Source organism: Xenopus laevis, chromosome 1L, assembly GCF_017654675.1.
Source record: "Xenopus laevis strain J_2021 chromosome 1L, Xenopus_laevis_v10.1, whole genome shotgun sequence".
NCBI classification, from domain to species: Eukaryota; Metazoa; Chordata; class Amphibia; order Anura; family Pipidae; genus Xenopus; species Xenopus laevis.
This window is the reverse complement of record NC_054371.1, coordinates 10,135,012-10,150,485: the sequence shown is the minus strand read 5'-3', so window position 1 is coordinate 10,150,485 and position 15,474 is coordinate 10,135,012. Positions and strand designations below refer to the sequence as shown.

The 15,474-nt window shown below is 43.7% G+C and overlaps 1 protein-coding gene across 1 annotated transcript in view; it reads right to left on the bottom strand.

Annotated features, from left to right (window-relative positions):
- fbxo41.L (F-box protein 41 L homeolog) overlaps window positions 1-15,322 on the bottom strand; it is a 48,061-nt gene extending 32,739 nt beyond the window's left edge. The window contains exon 1 of the mRNA XM_018227619.2: window positions 15,157-15,322. The gene's annotated coding sequence lies outside the window, so the exon portion shown is untranslated. The remainder of the gene's footprint in view (window positions 1-15,156) is intronic.
- Window positions 15,323-15,474: the final 152 nt, after the last annotated feature.

Below are 15,474 nucleotides of genomic sequence, written 5' to 3'. Positions count from 1 at the left end.
TCCAGTGGAGACAAATGATATACAGGTATGGGACCTGTTATCCAGAATGCTCGGGACCTGGGGTTTTCCGGATAATGGATCTTTCCGTAATTTGGGTCTTCATGCCTTAAGTCTACTAGAAATTAATTTAAACATTAAATAAACCCAATAGGCTGGTTTTGCTTCCAATAAGGATTAACTATATCTTAGTTGGGATCAAGTACAAGTTACTGTTTTATTATTACACAGAAAAAAGGAAATCGTTTTTAAAAATTTGGATTATTTGGATATAATTGAGTCTATGGGAGACAGCCATTCCGTAGCTTTCTGGATATCGGGTTTCCGGATAAGGGATCCTATACCTGTACCTAACTAGGGATGTCGCGGACTGTTCGCCCGCGAACTAATTCGCGCGAACATCGACTATTCGCGTTCGGCGAATGTTCGCGAACGTCGCGCGACGTTCGCCAATTTGGGTTCGCCTTAGCTGGCGCTTATTTTTGCCCTCTCACCCCAGACCAGCAGATACATGGCAGCCAATCAGGAAGCTCTCCCTCCTGGACCACCCCCACACCCCCTGGACCACTCCCCTTCCATATATAAACTGAAGCCCTGCAGCGTTTTTTCATTCTGCCTGTGTGTGCTTGGAAGAGCTAGTGTAGGGAGAGAGCTGTTAGTGATTTGAGGGACAGTTGATAGTAACTTTGCTGGCTAGTAATCTACTTGATACTGCTCTGTATTGTAGGGACAGAACTCTGCAGGGATTTGAGGGACAGTGAGTTTAGGTTAGTTAGCTTTGCTGGCTAGTAATCTACCTTCTACTGCAGTGCTCTGTATGTAGCTGCTGTGGGCAGCTGTCTGTCCTGCTGCTGATCTCTCATCTGCATCTGTTCTTCAAACAACTGCCACCTAGCTGTCTAAATATCAATAATAATACCGTCTCCAGAAACACCACCCGAGTGACGTTTTTCAAGCAGCAATAATATATTCCGTATCCAACGGCTGTAGTGTATACGTTGACCTTGCAGGCATTATTTGCCCAGTCTTTAACCAAGTGCCACCTAGCTGTGTGAGCTTTTTCACATTCTGTGTCCAGAAACATCACCTGAGTGACGTAGTGTGATTTCTGCCCTTTACAGCACAAAACGCAGCGCTGTGTCAACAATGGATTTTTCAGATACATTTTTGCCCTTGATCCCCCTCTGGCATGCCACTGTCCAGGTCGTTGCACCCTTTAAACAACTTTAAAATCATTTTTCTGGCCAGAAATGTCTTTTCTAGCTTTTAAAATTCGCCTTCCCATTGAAGTCTATGGGGTTCGCGACGTTCGCGAACTATTCGCATGTTTTGTCGCAAGTTCGCGAATATGTTCGCGAACATTTTTTCCGCCGTTCGCTACATCCCTATACCTAACTATATAACCCTTTTCAACATGAGCGCAATGAATAGGGCTTGTGTTGAACATACTTTTTACTTATTGTTTTAATTAAGAAATATCTTGTTTCTGGTTTCTGTTATTTCTGGTATTAAATAAAACACCAGTCCAGTGTGAAGTCCCTGATCATGAGCTGCTCAAAGGCTGCTGCTTAGAAAGGGGAGGGCTTTGTAGAATGTAATTTCAACTCAGGTATTTATTGTTTTATTTTTAAGCAAATGTGTTTGAGGTATATACTGTTGCTTTGAAGTTTACTGAGCTAGACTAGTATGCTAAATTATGCTTAGTACAGGGAATACCTATGCTGCCATAGTTTTATGGGATCTCTCTGTACAGACTATGAGCAAACTTAGGGACTGTTCCTGCTGAATTGTGCTTAGTACAGGGGAATACCTATGCTGCCATAGTTTTATGGGATCTCTCTGTACAGACTATGAGCAAACTTAGGGGACTGTTCCTGCTGAATTGTGCTTAGTACAGGGGAATACCTATGCTGCCATAGTTTTATGGGATCTCTCTGTACAGACTATGAGCAAACTTAGGGAATGTTCCTGCTGAATTGTGCTTAGTACAGGGAATACCTATGCTGCCATAGTTTTATGGGATCTCTCTGTACAGACTATGAGCAAACTTAGGGGACTGTTCCTGCTGAATTGTGCTTAGTACAGGGGAATACCTATGCTGCCATAGTTTTATGGGATCTCTCTGTACAGACTATGAGCAAACTTAGGGGACTGTTCCTGCTGAATTGTGCTTAGTACAGGGGAATACCTATGCTGCCATAGTTTTATGGGATCTCTCTGTACAGACTATGAGCAAACTTAGGGGACTGTTCCTGCTGAATTGTGCTTAGTACAGGGAATACCTATGCTGCCATAGTTTTATGGGATCTCTCTGTACAGACTATGAGCAAACTTAGGGGACTGTTCCTGCTGAATTGTGCTTAGTACAGGGGAATACCTATGCTGCCATAGTTTTATGGGATCTCTCTGTACAGACTATGAGCAAACTTAGGGACTGTTCCTGCTGAATTGTGCTTAGTACAGGGGAATACCTATGCTGCCATAGTTTTATGGGATCTCTCTGTACAGACTATGAGCAAACTTAGGGAATGTTCCTGCTGAATTGTGCTTAGTACAGGGAATACCTATGCTGCCAAAGTTTTATGGGATCTCTCTGTACAGACTATGAGCAAACTTAGGGGACTGTTCCTGCTGAATTGTGCTTAGTACAGGGGAATACCTATGCTGCCATAGTTTTATGGGATCTCTCTGTACAGACTATGAGCAAACTTAGGGAATGTTCCTGCTGAATTGTGCTTAGTACAGGGAATACCTATGCTGCCATAGTTTTATGGGATCTCTCTGTACAGACTATGAGCAAACTTAGGGGCTGTTCCTGCTGAATTGTGCTTAGTACAGGGGAATACCTATGCTGCCATAGTTTTATGGGATCTCTCAGTACAGACTATGAGCAAACTTAGGGGACTGTTCCTGCTGAATTGTGCTTAGTACAGGGGAATACCTATGCTGCCATAGTTTTATGGGATCTCTCTGTACAGACTATGAGCAAACTTTGGGATTGGTTGGGTTGGGATGCAGCATGTTGCATTTTACCTGCATTCGGCGCTTACATGCGTCTGTGTAAGTACAGCCCCAATGAAAAGAATTCAGTGCATCTACTCCTGCGCTCCCCTGTGGCTGAACACATGACACCGGAACACAGGGGAGCGCAGGTAAAAAGCCCTAAAGGTTATAACCACACCCTGATGTGCCCTTAAAATATATCTGTGGGGTAAATTCTATATAAAGTCTGTAATTATGCCTGAATTCCACCCCTTATCCCTATACGATAACCTCCACTGTGATTGGCCTTATCATAACATATCAGTATACACAGTGTCAGCCCTGCACCCCTATCCCTATATAAGGACAAGCAGTGATTGCTGGGGGTCGTGACTCTGCAGGTATATATATATATATTTCTTTATGAAGAATGCATCTATACTGTGTATCAAATACTGTAACTCGGCAAATACGCTGAGCAGCCGAGACCCCGATGAGCTTGCTGAGTGGCTGCCATAGCAACCAAAAGGGACCATATTTACTGAGAATTAACCCTTTTTGTCTTTGAAAGCCCAGTGGAAAGCAAAGAGTTAAGCCCTTTTATTACAACAGGCAGCAGCGGGGCACTGAATGACAATGAGTAACTTCACCCATATAAACCAGGCACATATCAAATGCACACGCTACACGGCAATTAGCCAGCAAATTCATGGGCACGCTGCATCCCAATTAACTTCCTAATTAGCCGGCTTAATTAGGCATGCTGAATGTGGATTTAATATGTCCACGTTTGGAAAATGTGAAGTGAAAACTATGGATTTAATCAACTTCCCTGACTCAATACAGCTAGGCCCCGCCCCTCACTGACCATGGGAAAGACAACAGCCCAGGAATACAAAAGAAACTGCAAAGTTGACCAGAGGCTGTAATAGTGACCAACTGCAACGGCCAGTGTATTGTCTCAATGAGACGTCGCTGTGAACAGGCAGATCACATAGGGCACTGGGCTTTCCAGCTGAAAGACAAGTGTTCAGCGAGAGCAATGAAATGAATAAAGGGAATGAATAGTTTCCTTTAGAAGCAAAGGCCGTCTGCTCTGATTCCCATTTATAAGGGGACAGAGGTGACTTTGAGGAGATCTAATAATCACAATCAGCACAAATACATGAAAGGTCAGTCGCAAAGCAATGTCCATCCGTTATCATTAGAGAAAATGAAATTCCCCTTGTGTGAGTAAAGGTCTCCCTGTACAATGAGATCAGTAAAGGCTGGTGCTAGCAAGGCTGATTCTGTACTGGCAGTTCCGACTCAATGAATAAAATACACTGAATCATAAGGGCAGAATCTGTCACTGACTCTGACTTGCTGTTTGGGGTGATAGAGTTATGGGTGCAATGTCTTCATCGGCATTAAGGGGTGGTTCACCTTTACTTTTACTAAAGAACGGACATTTTTAAGCAACTTTTCAGTTGGTGTTCATTTTTTTAAAAAGCTTTTGAATTCATTGACTTCTTTCCAGCTTTCAAATGGGGGTCATTGACCCCATCTAAAAAAAACAAATGCTTTGTAAGGCTACAAATGTATTGTTATTGTTACTTTTTATTACTCACCTTTCTATACAGGCCTCTCCTATTCACATTCCAGTCTCTTATTTTAATCAATGCATGGTTGCTAGGGGAATTTGGACCCTAGCAACCAGACTGCTGAAATTACAAACTGGAGAGCTGCTGAATAAAAAGCTAAATAACTCAAAAACCACAAATAATAAAAAATGAAAACCAATCTCAGAATATCACTCTCTACAACATACTAAAAATTATGTCCAAGGGATTAAAGGTAATTTTGGGATGAAACTGAGTCCATAAGATTATTAGGACCCCTTCTAGTAAGTGAACTGACCCCCTGCCAGTACTTACCTTTACAGAATTTAGTAATGGGTGGAGGGCACACCAATTCAGCAAATGCTGTAGGTAAACAGTGCAAGAGGTGCAAACATCAAAAGGGTACCCCTACAATGGGTACCCCACAACGTAACAATATATAGATAGGTATGCACACTCAAAAGAAGGCAAGTATGGTATATTTAAAATAAAGTTTTACTTGTTTATGCAAATAATACACACAAAGCCACAATAGTAGGCCTGTATAATACAATACATAAGCTTACATGGTATATACCTAACGTTTAAACATAGCCACAATTACATAACAGTAAACAGTAAGTATTACTGGTACTTACCTTTACCAAAAGATCTGATTCTCCCTGCTTTTTCATTGTCTAGGTCAGGCACAAGGTGGGTTTGGCCTGGCCATGGGAAAGAGAGCAGCCCAAGAGCAGGAAGTACACAGAAGCAAAGTCATCTACTTGGTTAAGTAGTGGAGGAATCCATATGCCAAGTGGAAGGTTCCTGCTCGACCATAGGAAAGAGAACAGCCCAGGAGCAGGAAGTACAGAGAATAACAGCTCTGAACATAGATTTGTATTAGGTGAGGGTAATGAATTAATATAAAATAACAATGGGTATTGCATTAATCTATTTAAGGGCAGTTCCTAATTGGGATAACACAAATGGCCTCTAATTGCAATCAAACCTTGATTTTATGTCCCCCCATTTTATACTTTCCTGGATTTTGTTTCTTTCTATTTTCAAGTCCCTGTATGTTCTAATATTTCCAGCATTTTATGTAATTGTGCCCATTTATCTTAAAACTACAGGTTTTCCCTGTAATTTTACAGTTTTTTTTTATAGTATATACCATTTTTATTTAAAAAAATTATTTTATGTAACCCCCATTTTAGGGGAGAAGGCCATGCAGCGTGTAACTAAAGCTAATAGATGGCAGCTTACAGGGGGTGTGGCAGGGAGTTTGTGGCAGTGGGTGGGACTAAAACACTCTGATGGCAGCTAACAGGGGAGGAGCAGGAAGTCTGTGACTCAAGCAGTGGGTGTGACCAAAACACTCTGATGGCAGCTAACAGGGGAGGAGCAGGAAGTCTGTGACTCAAGCAGTGGGTAGGGCTAGAATTCTGTGATGGCAGCTAATAGGGGAGGAGCAGCAAGTCTGTGACTCAAGCAGTGGGTATGGCTAGAACTCTGTGACTGCAGCTAATAGGGGAGGAGCAGCAAGTCTGTGATTCAATCAGTAGGTATGGTTAGAACTCTGTAATGGCAGCTAATAGGGGAGGAGCAGGAAGTCTGTGACTCAAGCAGTGGGTGGAACTACAACACTCTGATGGCAGCTTGTAGGGGCGGGTAGTCTGTGACTCAAGCTGTGGGTGGAGCTCAAATGCCTCATATGTACATATACATGATATGAAAACACACATACACTAAAACGCCCATCACCCGTCTTTCAGAAGGAGAAATGAATCTCAGAAGGCAACGTGATGGAAGCAATTAGATCCTACAAACTAGGTCAGGTTTCTACAGGCCACTAAACTGGTAGAACTGGGGCTGTGATTATAGGAGTGTGAGAATTACACATAAAGATTATCCCCATAATATATTCCTGCATGAGTCATCTCCTTACAGATCATGAGTGTATCCCCCCTACAGCCCCCCACAGTCATCACTCCCCAGGCTCCACAGCTACAGTCAGCAAGACTTTCATCTCCTCCCAGGGCTCCTTATATAAAGGTACCTTACCCCCCCCAAATAATCCAGCCACATGTACATCATACCCTGACTCCCCAAAACTACAGAAAAGAAATTACCCTAGCACACCCTGGCCTTCCTAATCAAATCGAATCCCAGGTGCTCAGTGAAAGAGGCGTTTGGCTACCTCAAGATCCACATGAAAAGCAAGAAAAACACTGGCACAGCATGGGTTGCTTCTAGCAGGGAAATCCCTTGCTCGTTTATTGTGGATGCAACGTTTCGGGGCGTAACCCCTTTGTCAAGCATGCTTGATAAAGGGGTTACGCCCTGATTTCCCTGCTAGAAGCAACCCATGCTGTGCCAGTGTTTTTCTTGCTTTTCCCCAAAACTACACCCATATCCACACCCAATGTAACCACACCCCAGGCTCCTCATACACTGGCACCTCAAACTCTCTAAAATTAAATCTTTTGAAATTAAAGGTATTTTTTTTCTCTGGCAACTCTTGCACAGTTCAAGGATTACCATGAGTCCAGTCCAATGCCTCACAGGTTAATTCCCTATCAAGGAGGATTCTTCAGTCATAGGGAGCCCTCCAATTCCCCTACACTGTCATGGGTACTCCATCTCCCCTACACTGTCCTGGGCTACTCCCTCCCTCCTGCACTGTCCTGGGCTACTCCATCTCCCCTACACTGTCCTGGGCTACTCCATCCCTACTGCACTGTCCTGGGCTACTCCATCTCCCCTACACTGTCCTGGGCTATTCCATCCCTCCTGCACTGTCCTGGGCTACTCCATCTTCCCTACACTGTCCTGGCCTACTCCATCCCTCCTGCATCCTGCACTGCCCTGGGCTACTCCATCCATCCTGCACTGTCCTGGGCTACTCCATCCCTACTGCACTGTCCTGGCCTACTCTGCTCCTCCTGCACTGTACTGGGCTACTCCATCCCTCCTGCACTGCCCTGGGCTACTCCATCCCTCCTGCACTGCCCTGGGCTACTCCATCCCTCCTGCACAGCCCTGGGCTACTCCATCCCTACTGCACTGTCCTGGCCTACTCTGCTCCTCCTGCACTGTACTGGGCTACTCCATCCCTCCTGCGCTGCCCTGGGCTACTCCATCCCTCCTGCACTGCCCTGGGCTACTCCATCCCTCCTGCACTGTCCTGGGCTACTGAATCTACACACAGGTTACAGGGATTATATTGAGACAATAGTGGTTACACATATAGTAATTGCAGCAGGGGTGAGTTACAGTTCCACACTCAAGTTTATGATAAGGGTGAGATGGAAGCAGAACGGTTGCACTAATCATGGGTTTGGGTGATTGTTGCAGTTGCTCAGAATGAAATGCATGTTATTCCTCGGCTGCTAAGTCTGTGCTCACCTGTCAGGCTACATTATGTATGGCCTCCCCTTCTCACCTGCCTCCCTTCTGCTCCGCTGCCTCTGGGAGAAGCTTCTAGAATGTTTGCTAAATGCAGAGCTTTAATGGCAGTGGGTCAGATAGACTAAGACAAGCAATGAAGGCTACAGGCAACAGAATCCAAGCAACTTTAACCCTTTCATATGTGAATTCTTTATTCATCCATGTTTGTGGGCACTGTCATTCTCACCCCAAAAAATCCTATTTAACCATTCCTGGTACTGCCACTAAAACTCACTATCACACGAGTCTGTAGCTTAAAGGGCATATATATATATATATATATATATATATATATATATATATATATATATATTATATATATATATATATATATATGGTTTTGTACGTTTTCCCCCATTACAGCTGGAGGGCCACACGCCATTCCTCATATATATACTGACACTATTCCAATAGACCGTATGTACTTTGTACTTAACTACATTGTCTCATAGGGGCCATACAGAATCTGGGACCCGGGGGTGAGCCCTTTCTGCTCTACCCTCTAACTAAGCACCAAGCAGTGAACCCTGGGGATGATCTAATGCTCTGATTGGCTACAGTTTGGTCTGAACCTGGGAATGTTCTAATGTTCTGATTGGCTACAGGTTGATCTTAACCTGGGAATGGTCTACTGCTCTGTTTGGCTGTTCATCTAATTCTGGGTATGATCTAATGCTCTGATTGGCTACAGGTTGGTCTAAAGGTGGCCATGTCGCCAAACGAGCGGATCTTTCCCCGATATGCCACTAACGGCATGGCTATATCGGGGGTAATTCGAACGTTTGGCCGTATGGTCGAACGACCGAATTACGGTATGCCAAGGGGCTCCGACGGGTTGGTCAGGTAAAAATCAAACCTTCCCGATCGTTATCGTGGCCAGATATCGATCAGGAAGATCTGTTGGAAGCCCCCATACACGGGCAGATAAGCTGTCAAATTGGTCCAAACAACCGATATCAGCAGCTTTATCTGCCCGTGTATGGCCACCTTAACCCTGGGTATGATCTAATGATCTGATTGGCTACAGGTTGTGCTAACCCTAGGGAATTTCTAATATTCTGATTGGCTACAGGTTGGTCTAACCCTGGGTATGATCTAATGATCTGATTGGCTCCAAGTTGCTCTTAAGTGTGCACTTACTGTAGGCAGAATATCTTCCTTCCATGTAACCTGGGGAAGGTCTACTGCTCTGTTTGGCTGTTCATCATTCTGAGTATGTTCTAATGCTCTGATTGGCTACAGGTTGGTCTAACCCTGCGTATGATCTAATGCTCTGATTGGCTACAGGTTGGGCTGACCCTGGGGAATTTCTAATGCTCTGATTGGCTACAGGTTGGTCTAACCCTGCGTATGATCTAATGCTCTGATTGGCTACAGGTTGGGCTGACCCTGGGGAATTTCTAATGCTCTGATTGGCTACAGGTTGGTCTAACCCTGCGTATGATCTAATGCTCTGATTGGCTACAGGTTGGGCTGACCCTGGGGAATTTCTAATGCTCTGATTGGCTACAGGTTGGTCTAACCCTGGGGAATTTCTAATATTGTGATTGGCTACAGGTTGGTCTTAACCTGGGAATGTTCAAATGCTCTGATTGGCTACAGTTTGGTCTTAACCTGGGAATGTTCAAATGATCTGATTGGCTACAGTTTGGTCTTAACCTTGGAATGATCTAATGTTCTGATTGGCAACAGGTTGGTCTAGTCCTGGGAATGGTCTAATTGGCCCTAATCCACTGAATTTTATAAAATAATGTGCTTATTGGCCTCAGATTGGTTTAGCCCTGTGAATGTTCTAATGACTTGATTGGCTACAGGTTGGTCTAAATGAGAACATTCTAATGCAGTTAACCTGTATGGCAGCAATGAGTGTCCCTGTGGGCAATGTAATGGAAATGTTTTATATGTGGGTGGACTGGGTTTGGGATAAAGAACTGACACATGCATTTACTCTGCATTCCTATGCGGCTCTGCCTGGCAGGGATCTTCCTTTATATAGAGAATTTCATGTTCTGAAGGAATAGGAGATCTCATCACAGGGGACCTTTCCTGGCTCAGCACATCAATCATTTATTTCTATTTGCCTGTGTTTTCTCTCTCTGTTTTTCTTTAGATAGCGGCTCCCTTCCTTCTTGTTTTGTGAGTTTGCCTTTCCCTTTGGTTCCTCCGCCTGTTGGATTTAGCTGTTAAGTGGCCATTTTAATTACACTTTTCCCCATGGTCTAATATGTGAGATTCAGGACTGTAGCCCCCAAGCCCAGCTCTGCCTCCTACTGACTGTCAGCTTTATATTTCCATCAAGGAAACTCACTCCTTTCTCTGCTTTGAGGCACAGCTGTATAACGATGCCTATTTACAGGCTGGACACTAGTCTTCTTGGCCAGTAGCCGTACTACCAGTCACAACCAGAATACTGTATGTCATTCCTTATACTTGCACAAGTAAAAGCTGATTTCATGGTCAGAGAGGCTCCTCCCTGGAGTGAATCCAGTTTCCCCCCAGTACTTACAGTAGAACAGAGCTCTGGTTGTCTGTACTTTCTGCTACTGGGCTGCTCTCTTCCCCATGGTCAGATATGCAGCAGTTTCTCTCATGATAATAATCACCTAGAGCCATTTGTGACAAAACAAGTTCTCCCTCTAGTGTCCAAAGTTATATGAGCCTGCTCTGCTCTACTCACAGAAATCAGTGGGAGAACCCTCTCAACAACTTCTCTGCCAGAACCTAGTCCCACCCCAAGTGACCATGGGAAAGAGAACAGCAAATAATGATTGCTCTGTACCTGGGTAAGTGCTGAGGGAAATGATATCCGTTTACTTAAAGTCTCGCCACTCCTAAACACTTCTGGAATCTGTACTTTCAGCTTTGACTTCAACTCCCAGCATCCCCTGAGTGGGGCTAAGTAACCAGAGGTGGGCCGTCCTTGTATTAAAGAATCTGGGTCACTGTTCTGCATTTCCACCTCTCACAATCTCAGCTTGGTATTTATGGTGAATAGTCACAATAAATTGACTCAGACTTTGTATTTGTTTGTTTCGTTGCCTCTGGCTCACACTACAAGACACAAACATGGTCACATGGTCTCATGGGGGGGGCAAATCGTACGACCAACGGGGCTGTTGCGTGTATAAGGTTATATACACCCCACAAACACAGTAGGGGGTATATAGGAGAGGACGAGCTTTAATTTACACACTTGCCAGGACAGAGCATGTAGCACAAGTACTACAAAGGCTCATGGGAAATGTCTGTCCTTCCATCAGTTTATCTGTCCTTCTGTCTGCCCATTCTTCCACTAACAATATGGCCGTTGTTTCTCTAGTATACTGCTGTGTGCAAGCATGTGTGTACCCCACTATCCTGTATGTTGATCTGTCCATCAGTCTGTTTGTCCCCCTGATCTCAGTAGCCATGGAGTATGAGATACAAACACTGAGAAGTCGGGAGGACTGGTGACCAGAGATATTTAGGATTGAGATCCACATAAAAGCAGCAAAGTTGTGCTCTACCACAAGTGCCCCCTCTACTAGAGAAATACACCGGCCTTCCTATACTTTCATCTTTTGTCCCTTTTGGTAACATTGGCATCAAGTATTATATGTAACAGCCAGTGACATACCCAGCACTCTGCCAACTCTGCCCCCAGCCACCCCCAGTCTGACAGATGTATCGCACACATTACACAACTCCAAGCCTTACATTTACTTTACACAACTCCAAGCCTTACGTTTACTTTACACAACTCCAAGCCTTACATTTACTTTACACAACTCCAAGCCTTACGTTTACTTTACACAACTCCAAGCCTTACGTTTACTTTACACAACTCCAAGCCTTACGTTTACTTTACACAACTCCAAGCCTTACGTTTACTTTACACAACTCCAAGCCTTACGTTTACTTTACACAACTCCAAGCCTTATGTTTACTTTACACAACTCCAAGCCTTACATTTACTTTACACAACTCCAAACCTTACATTTACTTTACACAACTCCAAGCCTTACGTTTACTTTACACAACTCCAAGCCTTACATTTACTTTAGACAACTCCAAGCCTTACATTTTTTTACACAACTTCAAGCCTTACATTTACTTTACAGAACTCCAAGCCTTCCATTTACGTTACACAACTCCAAGCCTTACATTTACTTTACACAACTCCAAGCCTCACATTTACTTTACACAACTCCAAGCCTTACATTTTTTTTACACAACTTCAAGCCTTACATTTACTTTACAGAACTTCAAGCCTTCCATTTATGTTACACAACTCCAAGCCTTACATTTACTTTACACAACTCCAAGCCTTACATTTACTTTACACAACTCCAAGCCTTCCATTTACTTTACACAACTCTAAGCCGCACATTTACTTTACACAACTCCAAGCCTCACATTTACTTTACACAACTCCAAGCCTCACATTTACTTTACACAACTCCAAGCCTCACATTTACTTTGCACAACTCCAAGCCTCACATTTACTTTACACAACTCCAAGCCTCACATTTACTTTACACAACTCCAAGCCTCACATTTACTTTGCACAACTCCAAGCCTCACATTTACTTTACACAACTCCAAGCCTCACATTTACTTTACACAACTCCAAGCCTCACATTTACTTTACACAACTCCAAGCCTCACATTTACTTTACACAACTCCAAGCCTTACACAGGGGAGGGGGTACCTAGTCACTCAGGTAGTGCCACAACACTGCAAGCTGATTGGACATGAGCACATTGACCTGTCCTGTATAAAGACACTACAAGCTCCTACCACTTAACCCAAGTGAAAACTGCACACACTGGTACCACCTCCTCCTAGGGCACAAAATCCCACACTTTAACAGAATGTGAATTTGTTTATGGTGTAACTGGCCCTACACATACTCACACTCATGCACATATACTCGTGCACATAAACTCATACACATACTCACACTCATACACTCATGCATATAAACTCATACTCACACTCATACACATACACTCATGCATATAAACTCATACACATACTCACACTCATGCACATATACTCCTGCACATAAACTCATACACATACTCACACACATACACTCAAGCACATAAACTCATACACATACTCACTCATACACATACTCACACTCATGCACATATACTCAATCATATACACTCATATACATGCACATACTCATAGTCACACACACACACTCATGCACATACTGACAGTCATGCATACATTCTACACATACTCACACACTCTTATGCACACATTACATCCTACTGTGAACATTCTATACACTCATTTATTTACACACACACATATGCATTACACACATCTCATCTACACACATACATCATAAACGAATGAACACACTTACACACACTCTGACACCTACACAAACATGTAGTCTCCTACACACATACCAGACATACAAGCACATTACACACACTGAATCCCACAAACACTCACACAATCATGGACAAACAGACATCATTAAGCAGCACTACCCCTCTCTGTGACCAGTTATATATCTCAATATTCCACTACAAGGAATTAGATTTAAATTTCTGCCACAGCCAGAAGAATCTGGATATACATTATATTTAAATATATATTCCTGTGTATATTATTAATACTGTGTGATTGAATTCTGTGCTGTATAAACTATGAGTAAACCAATACATGTATATAAAATATGTGTCAGTTTACATCTAAATACAGAAAATATACATGTAATTGAATGGATCACTGCCTATATACATCCATGTAGATACTGCACCTGTATATTTCTATGTCTGTAAGGGCTGTGAGATATAATTGCTATGTACACACAATAAATGCAGTATAGCTGGAATTCTAAATTTCAGGTTCTGGTGACACATGGCACGCTGTACATTTGGGTTTTTGTGTGTTTTTTATCAGGGACACGGCATTTGTATGTATGGGCTACTGACCATCTACTAGATCTTGTTCAGCTGCAACTATGTCTGTGTGTGTGTGTGTTTGTGTGTGTATAAATATATATATATGGACACACAGAGCACTCATACACACAGTCAGACAGACAGATACACACACACACAGTATAGCTTTAGTAATAAGATGAGGAGAGTCACTGCCTCCCATCTCATTGAGGTTTATTCCTTGTACTTCATACAGTCTCCCTCCCTTGATTATAGCCGTTTGTTTCCCATCCCCAGGATAAAGCACCATACAGCACACACACACACACACACACAGACACACAGGATAAAACTGTATATCACACACTCACACACAGTGAGTCCTTAATCCCCTTTATAAAAAAGATCAGGCCCTTGTGATGAGACACAATACACTCAGATTGGTGCATTCCTCTGCCAAATCATCCCCCCCCTTTCCTCCAGTCTCTACTGGCACCAAACTGGCAGCCCAGCCTCTTGCCCCCAGACTGTAGTACTGACACTGTATCAGCGCTCAGCTTCCCTCCATATGGCACAATCACACCACCCCACATGCCCAATTGATAATAACTTGCACCTACCTGCAGCATGGGGTCTGGCACGGCGGGGGCTGTAGTGTGTGTGTGTGTGTGTGTGGGGGGGTTGGCTGCAGATTTCTCCGGTGCCCTAAGTATAAAGAAGAATATTCAGATCCAGGGACTGCTGAGCATCTCATCAGCCTCTCCCATGTTACCCCTGGAAGCGACAATGTCACATGCTGAGTGTGAGTGTGAGTGACTGAGTGTGAGTGACTGAGTGTGAGTATGGGGGGGTTTCAGTATGGCTAATGTGGGTGGTTTATGGCACACACACATACACACACACACACACACACACATATCTCTATATATGTCACAAGGATGTGCAGTGGTTATCAGTATAATATCAGTATAATGACAATATAATATCAGTATAATATCAGTATAATATCAGTAGCATATCAGTATAATAACAGTATAACAACAGTATAAAATCAGTATAATAACAGTACAAGTGTGATAGTGAGACTAATACAGAGGTATGGCTTGTATAAGAGACAAGAGATAAGGGAATGTGCCAGTCTAGCTGCCCCCTCCCTGACTAATAGACAGTGATCAGAAGAAGAAGAAGGAGCTGAGCTGCTGCTGCAGTGACTCCCCACATGCCCCTTCTATTACTATTCATCCCCTGTCCTTACCGGTGTCCTCCCGGTGCTGAGGCTGATGAGACTGAGGCTGATGATTGAGAGCTCGGTACCCGCAGTCTCTCCCCAGTGAAGACCTCCGAGCTGCCCAGATGTGCACAAGGCTAAGGCACCGTCTACAAACTCTGCCCCTTCCCCGCCGCTCACTCCCCACTCCCCTCACCCCCGTCAGTCGGTATGAGCAGCCGATATAGCAGACCTGTCCCTAACGGATCATCCCTCTGGCCGGCACATCCCTGGGACACTCACATGTACATTACTGGCCGGGGAGCGCTTTCTGCGGCTGCGGTATATTTACTCACAGTCCCTTAT